We start from the raw sequence: 14,306 nt of genomic DNA, 5'->3' as shown, positions 1-14,306 counted from the left end.
TGGGGAACTCAAGGCCCATCCTGAGCTGTTCTGGCATCACCCTATCCTCAGCAACCTCTCTCTTCCTTGCAACTCCCAGCTTTGCATCTCCCCCCCATGGCCTGCAAAATCCTCCCCATTTGCTGTGTCCCTGATGCCTGAGCCCAGACACAAATTCTCAGTGGGGCTCAGAGCCCCAGCTTTCTCAGAAATGAGCTGGGACTGATGTGGTTATGAGGTTATGGTGAGGACGAGGAGACCAAGCCCATAAGGAAAGCATCTTGCAAAATAGCTGCTAAAAGGGAGAACCTCCTCTTTCCCACTGGTTTCATGAAAATATTCCCACTCAGAAGATCAGCATAGGATGTTCATTGATGTTTACTAAGCTTAGGGTGTAACAGCTGAGAACCCAGGATTTCCAATCTCTGTTTCAAAAGATAAGTGATAGCCTCAGATTCTTATGAGATGAAGAGATTAAAGGAATGCATACAAAGTTAAACTCTGAGAGCTGTATCTTTGATCTGCAGATAATTATTCTTCATGACATATGCAGCCACACATGGAAGTATTCAGTAGGTGTACAGGTATTTATAGAAGACAAAATGATCACATGGAAATAAACTGAAAGAAATTTGTTTTCACTATGAAAATTCTTTAATAATGTTGTCTGTACAGCGTGGGATGTGGACAGGGAAAACAGCAAGTGCACACACACAGGCATAGAACAGAAGGCAGGCTGGGAGTGAATAAAGAGTTCATATGGCTTCCCTACTTTTCCTGGTGACTGGAGGCTCTAGGCCACCACCTCCTCGAATTCACCCTCCTCAGTCGTGGTGTTCTAGTACTGTTTGTATTTGAACATCAGGTCATTCATGTTGCTCTTGGTCTTGGTGAACTCCATCTCACCCAGGCCCTCACCCATGTAGCAGTGCAGGAAGGTCTTGTGCAGAAACATGGCTGTGAACTGCTCCAAGATGCACTAGCAGAGCTCCTGGTTGGTCCTGCTGTTGCCAATGAAGGTGGCAGCCGTTTTCAGCCCTTGGGGTGGGAAGTCACAGACAGCCATTTTCTCATTGTTGGGGGTCCACTCAGCAAAGTAGCTGCTGTTCAAATTTTGGACATTAAGCATTTGCATCCACCTCCTTCACGGACATGCAGCCCCTGAACACAGTGGCCCCCATCAGGTAGCGGTCATGGAGGGGGTCGTAGGCTCTCATCATGTTCTTGGCATCCAACATCTGCTGGGTGAACTCAGGCACAGTTGGGGGCCGGGACTGCTAGCTTACCTGGCTGGTCAGTGGGGTAAAGCTGGGCATGAAAATGTGCCAGTGTGGGAATGGGACATTCACGGCCAGCTTCTGCAGGTCAGGATTGAGCTGGCCTGGGAAACACAGGCAGGTGGTGACCACGCTCATGGTGGCAGACACCAGATGGTTCAGGTCACCATGGTGGGCATAGCACCATTAGGGTTCTGAAGCAGATGTCACAGAGAGCTTCATTATCAATGCAACAAGTCTCGCTTGCATTTCCTATGAGCTGGTGGATGGAGAAAGTGACATTATAGGGCCCCACCACCATATCTGACACCTTGGGTGAGGGCACCACAGTAAACATTTTCTTGATCTTGTCTGGGTACTCCTCCTGGATTTTGTTGATGAGGAGGGTACCCATCCCAGACCTAGTTCCCCCACCCAGGGGGTCTGGCCACTTTGCTGCTTTATTTTGTGTTTTTAAATATATTTCTGGATTCAATATGCTGTTACTTAGTTTTATGCTCAGATACCTTTGTGTTAGCTACTATATAACTAACAAATTTTTTAATTTATTTAAAATGTTTAGATTAATAGAGGGCCAGGTGAGGTGGCTCATGCCTGTAATCCCAACACTTTTGGAGGCCAAGGCAAGTGGATCACAAGGTCAGTAGTTTGAGACTAGCCTGACCAACATGGTGAAACCATGTCTCTACTAAAAATACAAAAATTGGCTGGGTGTCATGGCACATGCCTGTAATCCCAACTACTCAGAAGGCTGAGACAGGAGAATTGTTTCACCTGGGGAGGTGGAGGTTGCAGTGAGCCGAGATTGCACCTTAAGAGGTGTTGGGGTCAAATATAAATACTCGCTGGCTCCTCCTATGCTTAGTTGGGCCTCTCAAGTGGGTTAGGAAAGACTGTTTCAGGAGTGGATGTGTCAAGCATTGATGAAAGGGAAGGGAGGGTAAAGGAAAAGATGAGCAAATTAAATCCTAGGTTAGTTTAGAGTTAGTCTGGGTTCTGTGAAATCAGTTCAGGTTTCAGTAAGCAGTAACCCTCTTGACAAAAAGAAAAGACAAAGGAAGGAAATCATTCTGAATTCTGATGTTTGATAATAAAGCACAACTATTTGCTTTTACCCCTTCCATGAAGAAATGAAACAGTTTGGGAAGACATCCGAAGAGATTCAGGAAGAAGAAAGCAAGGTAAGTGCTGTGGTTTGAATGCCTCCTCTAAAATTCGTGTTGCAATTTGCCATTGTGATGGCATTAAGAGGTGAGACCTGGCTGGGCATGGTGGCTTATGTCTGTAATTCCAGCACTTTAGAAGGTTGAGGCGAGTGGATCACCTGAGATTGCAAGAACAGCTGGCCAACATCGTGAAACCCTATCTCTACTAAAACCACAAAAACTAGCCAGGCGGGGTTTTGGGTACCTGTAATACCAGCTACTTGGGTGGCAGAGAGAGAAAGGAAGGAAGGAGGAGGAAGAAAGGAAGAAAGATGGGAAGAAAGGAAGGGAGGGAGGGGAAAAGAAAGAAAAGGAAGAAAAAAGGAAGAGAAAAAAGAAAAGAGAGGGAGGGAAAAGGAAAAGGAAGGAGGGAAAGAGCAAGAAGAGAACAGGAAGGAAAGAAGGGAGGGAGGGAAGGGAAGGAGGGAGGGAAATAAGAAAATGAATATTTTTTCTAAGTCACAGCTGAGGTCACAAAAGATAAAAAAAAAAATGTAAACTTCCCCGAAAAAATAAAAGAAAAGTGAAATAAAAATAATAAAATAAAAAAAATTCAGCACAGATTAACACCTTCAAAAGGACAGAGCCGGTGAGTGGTGAGAAGTGACCCTGTGGCTGCGCAGGCTGAGGGGAGAGAGGCCTCTGGTCTTGGTCACCAATGGCAGATGTTCTTAATGTCTGCCTCTCTCAAACATTTACAATGGAAAAAAAAATTTTTTAATTGCAATGTTTGTCTTATTTTATGCTTTATATTTTCAAAGTGAAAAGCAATATCACTGAGTTCATTTCTTTTTTTTTTTTAATATTTGTTCTATGTATTTAAAAGTCTTCAAGTTGCTCTAAAGATTTCAAAAGTATTGGGTAGGGCTGGGCATGGGGGCTCACGCCTGTAATCCCAGCACTTTGAAAGGTGGAGGCGGGCAGAGCACCTGAGGTCAGGAGTTCAAGACCAGCTTGGCCAACATAGTGAAACCTGTCTCTTCTAAAAATACAAATATTAGCTGGGCATGGTAATGCGCCCCTGTAATCTCAGCTACTCGGGAGGCTGAGGCAGGAGAATCGCTTGATCCTGAGAGGCAAAGGTTGCAGTGAGCCAAGATCATGCCACTGCACTCCATTCAGCCTGGGTGACAGAGTGAGACTCTGTCTCAAAAAAAAAAAAAAAAAAGAAAAAGAAAAGAAAAAAAAGGCATTGAGACTCTGTCTCAAAAAAATAAAAAATTCTTGGAGTTCTGTGGTCCACAGCATTTCCTTCTGTTTCAATCTACATATGTTTTGATTACTATTGTAATCTTTTAAATTTTCTAAAGCAGGCTCAGGTAGGCAGAAAGATTTGATGCAAAAAAAAAAAAAATTATTACCTTATTCACCACAAAGCTTCTCAAATCTAGCCTAAATACTCTACCTTAAAAAAACATGAGGTGCATCTGAATGGGAAGGAAATTTATTTTTCTGCCTTTCTATTATGCAAGTAATTTACAGAAACTACAAATTAAGACTGGGCACAGTGGCTCACACCTGTAATCCCAGCACTTTGGGAGGCCAAGGTGGGGGATCACCTGAGCTCAGGAGTTTGAGACCAGCCTGGCCAACAGGGTAAAACCCCGTCTCTACTTAAAATACAAAAAATTAGGTGTGGTGGCTCACACCTGTAATCCCAACACTTTGAGAGGCTGAGGTGGGCGGATCAGAAGGTCAGAGTTTGAGATCAGCCTGGCAAAGATAATGAAACCCCATCTCTACTAAAAATACAAAAATTAGCTGGGCGTGGTGGCACATGCCTGTAATCCCAGCTACTGGGGAGGCTGAGGCAGGAGAATCGCTTGAACTCTGGGGGTGGAGGTTGCAGTGAGCCCAGATGGCACCATTGCACTCCAGCCTAGACAACAGAGTGAGACTCCCTCTAAAAAAAAAAAAAAAAAAAAGAAAAGAAACTACAAATTAAAAGATTACATATGGTGGATAATTTCAAACAGCTTGAAGTGCGGAGGCCAGGATGAGGTCTCTCAGTGCCACCACTCCTGCAACAGCAACTAACATTCTGCCCTTCCTTTGCTCTCCCTCCTCTCTCCAGCTTTGCATGGGGATTTCACACAAATCCGACACATCTTATGACTTTGCTTGTAGACACTTGGGAATGTTCTCTAATCATTGAAGCCTGATTTCCCAACAAAGAACCACCCAACCAAGTGAACAATAATGTCTTGTTATCACCGTGCTATATGTTGTTATCAATAATTTTCTGTTATCAATAACCAGTCTGTTACCCATTGTCCATGATCTCAAAAATGTCTTTTTAAGGCCTGACCTGATGGCTTATGTCTGTAATCCCAGCCCTTTGGGAGTCAGAGGCAGGTGGACTGTTTCAGGACAGGAGTTTGAGAGCAGGCTGGGCACCATAGCAAAACCTCATATTTACAAAAACTACACAAAAATTATCTGGGCATGGTGGCACGTGCTTGTAGTCCCAGCTATTTGGGAGGTTGATGTGGGAGGATCGCTTGAGCCAGGGAGGTTGAGGCTGCAGCGAGCTGTGATGGCATCACTGCTCTCCAGCCTAAGCAACAGAGTGAGACCTTCTCTAAAACAAATAAATACAATCAACAGCCAACAGATTGGGACAAAATATTTGCAAATGATATATCTGATAAGGAGCTAATGTCCAAAATATATAAAGAATTCCTTCAAGTAAACAACAACAAAACATGCAGTTTTAAAAAGGCCGAAAAGGTGCATAGATATTTCATTTTTGTTTTTTAAGCAGACATTGCTTCCAGCCAGGCACAGTGATTCACGCCTGTAATCCTAGCACTTTGGGAGACTGGGGCAAGCAGATCGCTTGAGGTCAGGAGTTGGAGACCAGCCTGGCCAACAGGGTGAAACCCTATCTCTACTAAAAATATAAACATTAGCCAGGTGTGGTGGTGGGTGCCTGTAAATTTTAGCTACTTGGGGGGCTGAGGCAGGATAATCGCTTGAACCCAGGAGGCAGAGGTTACAGTGAACTGAGATTGCACCACTGCACTCCACCCTGAGTGACAGAATGAGACTCTGCTCAAAAAAAAAAATTTAAATTTCAAAAAGGCCAGGCATGCTGGCTCATGCCTATAATCCCAGCACTTTGAGATGCTGAGGTGGCAGGATCACTTGAGCCCAGGAGTTGGAGGCCAGCCTGGGCAATATAGTGAGACCCAAATCTCTTCCAAAAAAAAAATTAAAAATTATGTGGGTGTAGTGGCTCACACCTATGGTTTCACCTACCTGGGAGTCTGAGCCGGGAGGATTGCTTGAGCCCAGGTGGTCAAGGCTGCAGTGACCCACGATGGCACCACTGCACTCCAGTCTGACAGAGCAAGACCCTGTCTCAAAAAGAAATAATTTAAGGGCCGGTCGAGGTGATTCACACCTGTAATTCTGGCACTTTGGAAAGCAGAGAAGGACAGATTGCCTGAGCTCAGGAGTTTGAGACCACCCTGGGCAACATAGCAAAACCCCGTGTCTACTAAACATACAGAAAATTAGCTGGGTATGGTGGTGGGCCTGAGACCAGACTGGCCAACATGATGAAACCTCGTCTTTACTAAAAATACAAAAATCAGATGGGCATAGTGGTGCCTGCCTGTAATCCCAGCTACTTAAAAGGCTGAGGCAGGAGAATCATGTGAACCTGGAAGGCAGAGATTGCAGTGAGTTGAGATCATGCCACTTCACTCCAGCCTGGGCGACAGACTGAGACTGTCTCAGGAAACCCAGCTACTCGGGAGGCTGACTGCTTGAGGACAGGTGTTTGAGAACAGCCTGGGGAACATAGCAAGACCCTATCACTACAAAAAATAAAAATAAATTAGCCCAATGTGGCGGCATATGCCTGTCATCCCAGCTACTCTGGAGGCTTAAGCAGGAGGACTGCTTGAGCCAGGAGGTTGAGGCTGCAGCAGGCTACGATTGCACCACTGCACTCCAGCCTGGGAAACAGAGCAAGACCCTGCTTCAAAAAAAAATAAAAAAGGCCAGGCACCGTGGCTAATGCCTATAATCCCAGTACTTTGGGAGGCAGAAGTGGGCAGATCACGAAGTCAGGAGTTCAAGAGCAGCCTGGTCAGCATGGTAAAACCCCATCTCTACTAAATATATAAAAATTAGCCAGGTGTAGTGGCTCACGCCTGTAGTTCCAGCTACTCAGGAGGCTAAGGAGGGAGAATCACTTGAGGTTGCAGTAAGCCAAGATTATAACACTGCACTCCAGCCTGAGCAACAATGAAATTCTGTCAAAAAATGAATGAATGAATGAAAGGAAGGAAGGGAGGGAGGGAGAGAAATGGGGAGGAGGAATGGAGAGAGAGAGAGAGAGAGAGAAAAGAGAGGGGAGGAGGAGAGGGAGGGAAAATTGAAAGCTTTCTGCCCTAGAGTGTGATTGTCTCACCATCCCAAGTTCAAGAGCAAAGTATGGTTTTTGTGAATGCTTTTTTCAGACAGATGCAGGGCAATGCTGAGAAGGACAAAACCCAGGTGTGGTTTCTTCTCTTTTAGAAGTATTAGGCCCAAAAAAACAACTGAAATTTTGGGATGGACAGATTCTGTCATTAGAGTCCAAGCCCTTTTGTCTGTCAGTATGAGTGCCTTGTGGCTGCTATAACAAGTCACACAGATTTGGTGGCTTAGAATAGTGGCAATGATTCTCTGTGGTCCCGGAGGTTAGAAAGCAAGGTGTGGGCGGGGCCATGCTCCCTCCAGAGGCTCCCGCGGGGGACTCCTCCTGCCTCCTCCAGCTTCTGGGGCTTCAGAAATTCCTTGAATTGAGCCCGCTTGGCTCCAGTCTCAGCCTCCATCTCCCCATGCCTTTTCCCCAAGATTTGTCAAATCTCGCCTTTTTTGTTTGTTTTTTGATGCGTAGTTTCACTCTCATTGCCAGGCTGAAGTGCAATGGCATAATCTTGGCTCACCACAACCTCCACCTCCTGGGTTCAAGCAATTCTCCTGCCTCAGCCTCCCAAGTAGCTGGGATTACAGCCATGTGCCACCACACCTGACTAATTTTTGTATTTTTAGTAGAGATGGAGTTTCACCCGGTTGACCAGGCTGGTCTCGAACTCCTAACCCCATGATCTGCCTGTCACAGCCTTCCAAAGTGTTGGGATTACAGGTGTGAACCACAGCACCCGGCCTTTTTCTTTTCTTTTCTTTTGAGACACTGTTTCTTTCTGTCACCCAGGCTGGTGTGCAGTGGTGAGATCTCAACTCACTGCAACTTCCACCTCCTGGGTTTAAGCAATTCCCCTGCTTCATCCTCTTGAGTAGCCGGGATTACAGGCACCCACCACGCCCCCGCTAATTTTTGTATTATTAGTAGAGATGGGGTTGCACCATGTTGGCCAGAATGGTCTCAAACTCGTGCCTCAAGCCATCCTGCTGCCTCAGCCTTCCAAAGTGCTGGGATTACAGGCATGAGCCACTGTGCTGGCCAAATCTCATTCTTATAAGGACAGCTGGATCATGTTTAGGGTCCACCTGGAGACCCAGGATGACCTTCCATCTCAAGATCCTTTCTGTAATCACTTCTGCAACTTCTTTCCCATATAAGGGAAAATTCACAGGTTCCACAAATTTAGGAGCCGATATCCTTGGGGCATCACTCAGACTACACACAAAGTCTTTTTTCAGGGCAAACGTAGATGCTCACAGAAAATGCCTCCATGCAAAATGGCTGGGAAGCTCCCCTGCCAGCAGGCAGCTTTTATTATTATTATTATTTTATTTTTTTGAGATGGAGTCTTTCTCTGTCGCCAGGCTGGCGTGCAGTGGTGCAGTCTTAGCTCACTGCAACCTCCACCTCCAAGGTTCAAGTGAGTCTCCTGCCTCAGCCTCCCGAGGTGTGCGCCACCATGCCCGACGTTTTTTTTTTTTTTTAGTATTTTTAGTAAAGATGGGGTTTCATTGTGTTAGCCAGGATGGTCTCGAGCTCCTGACCTTGTGCTCTGCCCACCTTGGCCTCTCAAAGTGCTGGGATTACAGGTGTGAGCCACCACACCTGGTAGCAAGCTGCTTTTAAGAGTCAGGAAGAGGTTGGGTGGCTCACGCCTGTAATCCCAGCACTTTGGGAGGCCGAGGTGGAAGGATGACTTTAGCCCAGGAGTTCCCAAACAGCCTGGACAACATAGTGAGGTGTGCCTGTAGTCCCAGCTCCTTGGCAGGGCCGAGGTGGGAGGATTGCTTGATCCCAGGAGTTTAAGACCAGCCTGGGCAATATAGCAAGACCCTTTTCCTACAAAAACTACAAAAATTGGCTGGGTGTGGTGGCACATTCCTGTAGTCCCAGCTCCTTGGGAGGCTGAGGTGGAAGGATTGCTTGAGCACAGAAGATGGAGGCTACAGTGAGCTGGGATGGCACCACTGCACTCCAGCCTGTGTGACAAAGTTAGACCTTGTCTCAAAAATAAAGTCAGGATGAGGGAAGGCAGCCAAGGCAAGTAAGACCAACCACATGCTCAGGTGGAGCAATCTCTTTGAAAGACATTTCAAAACTAAACTGGGAAGTTTCCCATTTTCGATGATGAAAAATTTCTGGAACTAGAAAGATAGTGCTGATGTTTGCACATGGTGTACATGTAATTAACGTCACAGGGTTGCCAACTTTTGAATAGTAAACACAGGCTGGGCACTGTGGTTCAAGCCTGTAATCCCAGCAACTTGGGAGGCTGAAGTGGGAAGATCACTTGAGCCCAGGAGTTTGAGACCAGCCTGGGAAACATAGCGAGACCCTGTCACTATGAAAAAATTAGAAATTAGCGGGGCATGGCGGTGTGTGTCTGTAGTCTCAGCTATTCAAGAAGCTGAGGTGGGAGGATCACTTGAGTCCAGGAGGTCGAGGCTGTGGTGAGGTATGATTGCAAAACTGCACTCCAGCCTGGGTGATAGAGCAAGACCCTGTGTCAAAAAAGAAAAGAAAAGAAAAGAAAAGAAAGAAGGCCAGGTGTGGTGGCTCACTCATGTAATTTCAGCACTTTAGGAGGCAGAGGCGGGCGGATCACCTGAGGTCAGGACTTAGCCTGGCCAACATGATGAAACCCTAAAATTTTTAGTCTTGACTAAAAATTCAAAAAATGAGCCAGGTGTACACCAGAGGAGCTCCCCTGGTGTACAGGTGTGGTGGTGGGCACCTATAATCCCAGCTACTTGGGAGGCTGAGGCAGGAGAATCGCTTGAACCCAGAAAGTGGAGGTTGCAGTGAGCCAAGATGGCACCACTGCACTCCAGCCTGGGCAACAGAGTGAGACTCCATATCAAAAAAAAAAGAAAAAGAAAAACATATATATTAGAATGGAGCAAGCTAAACTACATTGTCCTGTATTTTAACAACATAGAAAACCCGCTTGGGGCCAATCTGTGAGTCCCTCCCATGTGAGGCTCAGCCCCATCCTGGGAACCCCCTGTCACCTGCCAGTGGATCTGTGGTCTGTGGTGTCAGCTTGGACCAGTGGTGCTCACCCTCAACACGGCACACAGAGGCTTTCTAGGGAGCAGTTTCCCAAAACAGCAATATTTCAGGTGACAGTGACATGGGGCAGCAAAACCGGTTTTCTCCTAATAGGCAGCCAGACGCACACAGGCACGCAAGCAGACCACACCATTCAGAAAGTTCACTCAGGACCTGAGACGCAGCTCTTGGAGAGAGAACAGAAGATCAGATGGTATTTGAGAAAATAAAAAGGTTAAGCAAAGTGAGAGGGAAGGTGGAGGGGAAAAAAATCATAAAGGTTAGCCCTGCCACCCATGACACAGAAACATGCCATGTCGGTTTGAACACCTAAAAGTCAGAGCCACTCAAAGGTGGTGAAGAGTGGGTGGAGGAGAGAAGTGGGGAGGTCTGAGGAGCAGAAAAGCCAAAAGGCAAGAGTAAGATCTGATGCCACAAAGTTTCCGCCCACATGGGATCTGCCCCTGGGAAAAATGAAATCCCCAGAACCCAGGCACCACAAGGCTTATAGGCTGGAGGGACGGGCTTTTCACACCCGTGGGATGACAGAGGTCATCTCTACAGGTGGGCGACCCCACAGGCACGCCAATGGCCTCAATACAGCTCCCCAGCACCCCCAAATGACACAGGTTAGTAATCCAGACATGGGGGGCAAAGGCTCATGTGTGCCCAGATGCAGGCACACCTGTGCTGCTTGAGTCACCTGCAGAGTCATGAGACCAGGAACCTGGAGGAGCTCCCCTGGTGTACATCGGACACCCCAGCGCAAGGTGCCAGGTGCCTCCCCGGCAGCGCCCTCCTACAGCAGAGGGTTTGGATGGCAAAGTCTCAAAGGCTTTCCTTCCTTCTCTGCATGGGGCAAACATGGAGGACACACTCCCCCAGGGCCTGCGCTGAGGCTGCCAGGGACCCTGCTGGGTTCCCCACTCTGGTTTTCAGGTAACCCTATCTGTTGGCACTGAGACCCTCATCAGACATCTGCACACCTGCGACCACAGCTGAAATCGGTGTGCCTTCTCCAAAGCCATCTTCTCACCTGTTTTTTCTTATTTTTTGAGACAAAGTTTTGCTTTTGTTGTCCAGGCTGGAGTACAGTGGCACTTTCTGGGCTCAGCACAACCTCTGCCTCCCAGGTTCAAGCAATTTTCCTACCTCAGCCTTAGGACCATACCCAGCTAAGTTTTTTTTTTTTTCAGTAGAGGCAGGGTTTCTCCATGTTGGTCAGGCTGGTCTTGAACTCCCAACCTCAGGTGATTCTCCTGCCTCAGCCTCCTAAAGTGCTGGGATTACAAGTGTAAGCCACCATGCCTGGCCATGACCGGCTTTTTAAATAAATTTAGGTAAGGTTTGCATAACATAAAGTTAAGCATTTTAAAGTGAACAGTTCAGTGGCATTCAATACATTCACAACATTGTGCGAACATCACTCCTACCTAATTTCTGTACACTCTCTCTCTTTCTTTTTTATTTCTTTGGAGATGGGGTCTCCCTATGTCCCCCAGGCTGGAGTGCACTGGCACAATCTCAGCTCACTGCAATCTCTTCCTCCCAGGTTCAAGTGATTCTCCTGCTTCACCCTCTTAAGTAGCTGGGATTACAGGCCTGTGCCATCACTACACACAGTTAATATTTGTATTTTTCGCAGAGATGGTGTTTCACCAGGTTGGCCAGGTTGGTCTCAAACTCCTGACTTCAAGTGATCCACCCGCTTCAGCCTCCAAAAGTGCTGGGATTAAAGGCATGAGCCACCATGCCCGGCCTCTCCTACCTAGTTCTTTTACATTCTCTCTCTCTTTTTATTTTTATTTTTTTTGTGTGTGTGAGGACAGGGTCTTCTTCTGTTGCCCAGGCTGAAGTGCAGTGGCATGGCCTCAGCTCACTGCCATCTCCACCTCTCGGGTTCAAGCAGTTCTCCTGCCTTAGCCTCCTGAGGGGCTGGGATCAGAGGTGCCCAGCTAACTTTTGTTTTTAGTAAAGATGGGGTTTCACCATGTTGGCCAGGCTGGTCTTGAACTCCTTAACTCAAGTGATCTACCTGCTTGAACCTTTCAATGTGCTGGGATTACAGGCGTGTGCCACCACACCTGGCCAAATTCTTGCACATTCTCACTTTAGAAAGAAACCTTATCACCACCAGCTGTCACTCCGTACCCCTCCCCCAGCTCCTGGAACACACACATCTTTTTCCTGTCTCTGTGGGTGGGCCTGTCTTGGACATTTTATAGAAATGGGATCACACACTGTGTGGCCTTTTGTGTCTGGCATTCCTCACTGAGTGTGATGTCCTCAAGGTGCATCCATGCTGTGGCCTGTGCAAGAGCCTGGCTCCTTTTCAGGGCTGAGTTGTGTTCCATTGAGTTGTGTTCCACTGTCAAGATGAACCATGCGTGGATCCATCCATCCATTGATACACACCTGGGTTCTTGCAGTAACCTTTTGGCTTCTGTGAAAATCATGCTGCTGTGAAAATTTCTGTGCATGCATTTGTTGGAGGACTCTCTTCAATTCTTTTGGGTTCATGCCCGGGAGCAGAATTGCTGGGTGACCCCTGAAATGGCCCAGGTCGGGCCTCTCCATTGCACCTCGAAGCCTGGCTTCCAAGAATTGTCACTATTCAAAATGGGCAGGTGCACATCTAGTTGACATGTGTCCACATGCCCCGGGACTATGGGGAGTGGGAGAGGGTTCATCTTGCAGGATTGGGACCAGGGTCAGGTGAGAAAAACACAAAATTTAAGGGGATACCAAAAAGTCAGCATATATATATATATATATGGAGAGAGAGAGAGAGAGAGAGAGAGAGAGAGAGAGAGAGAGACGGATGAAGTCTCACTCTGTTGCTCAGGCTGGAGTGCAGTGGCACAATTTCAGCTCACTGCAACCTGAGCCACTTGGGTTCAAGTGATTCTCCTGCCTCAGCCTCCAGAGTAGCTGGGACTACAGGCATCTGCCACCATGCCCAGCTAATTTTTGTATTTTTAGTAGAGATGGGGTTTCACCATGTTGTTCAGGCTGGTCTTGAACTCCTGACCTCTGATCACGTGTCTTGGCCTCACAAAGTGCTGGGATTACAGGCATGAGCTACTGCACCTGGCCTATAAATAATATTTTAATGCACTCTTATAAAAATTCAAAATAAATATGCAAAAGCCACGATGAACAAATGATCAGAATTATCTCTCAAAGTGGGATCATTCACATTGCTCTGAGAGGCACATTGGAGCCAAGGCAAAAGAAAAAATCAGAATTACTGACCCCATCTTGATTTAAAATTTTATTCTGGCTCCATTGTAAATTTTTGCATTGATTTTGATTTTTTTCTTTTTTTTTGAGACAGAGTTTCACTCTGTTATTCAGGCTGGAATGCATTGAAGTGATCTCCACTCACTGCAACCTTGGCCTCCTCAGTTCAAGAAATTCTCCTGCCTCAGCCTCCTGAGTAGCTACGATTGCAATCATGTGCCACCACGACCAGCTAATTTTTTTTTTTTTTTGTATTTTTAGTAGAAATGGGATTTCACCATGTTGGCCAGGGTGGTCTCAAATTCATGACCTCAGGTGATCCGCCTACCTCAGCCTCCAAAAGTGCTGGGATTACAGGCATGAGCCACCATGCTTGGCTGGATTTTTTTTTAGCGATGGGCTTTTCCTATGCTGCCCAGGGATGTCTCAAACTCCTGGCCTCAAGTGATTCCACCTCAGCCCCCTGAGTGGAGGAGACCACAGGCACACATCACCACACCCAGCTAACTTTTAATTTTTTGTAGAGACAGGGACTCACTATGTTGCTGAGGCTGTTCTTGAACCCCTAGGCTCAAGGGATCCTCCCACCTCAGTGTCCTATGTAGCTGGTACTACAGGCACATTCCACTCCACCCTGCTAATTTTTGGTTTGAACTGAAGTATTATTTCATCTCGGTCACTGAGGTTATTCAGCACCCCCCCCTTTTTGTTGTTGTTGTTCAAGCGATTCTCCTGCTTCAGGCTCCCAAGCATCTGGAACCACCGTGCCTGGCTAATTATTATTATTACTTTTTTGTATTTTTATTAGAGACAGAGTTTCACCATATTGGCCAGGCTGGTCTTGAACTCCTGACCTCAAGTGATCTCCCCTCTTCAGCCTCCCAAAGTGCTGGGATTACTGGCGTGAGCCACCTCATCTGGACTCAACGCTCCCTTTGAGTTTGTGCCCAGTGTGAGTGCCTTGCTTTGCTGAGCCTGGTTGTGCCCTGGGATTTGAGACCCGACAGGTGTGGGTAACAATTGCAGTTTAACTGCTCACTTACTGGAGGACCTCAGGCTCCCTTCTCTGAGATTCACTTTGGCCATTTCTGAAATTCCCATTGTGCAGGACAGCTGGGTTGATTGCAG

At 46.9% G+C, this 14,306-nt stretch overlaps 1 pseudogene; it reads right to left on the bottom strand.

Moving 5' to 3' along the window:
* Positions 1-817: 817 nt before the first annotated feature.
* On the bottom strand, positions 818-12,289 carry LOC144577911 (tubulin beta-4B chain pseudogene; annotated as a pseudogene).
* Between the last annotated feature and the right edge of the window lie 2,017 nt (positions 12,290-14,306).

Source organism: Callithrix jacchus, chromosome 10 (assembly GCF_049354715.1).
Source record: "Callithrix jacchus isolate 240 chromosome 10, calJac240_pri, whole genome shotgun sequence".
Classification (NCBI taxonomy): Eukaryota; Metazoa; Chordata; class Mammalia; order Primates; family Cebidae; genus Callithrix; species Callithrix jacchus.
This window is presented reverse-complemented; position numbering and strand designations above follow the sequence as displayed.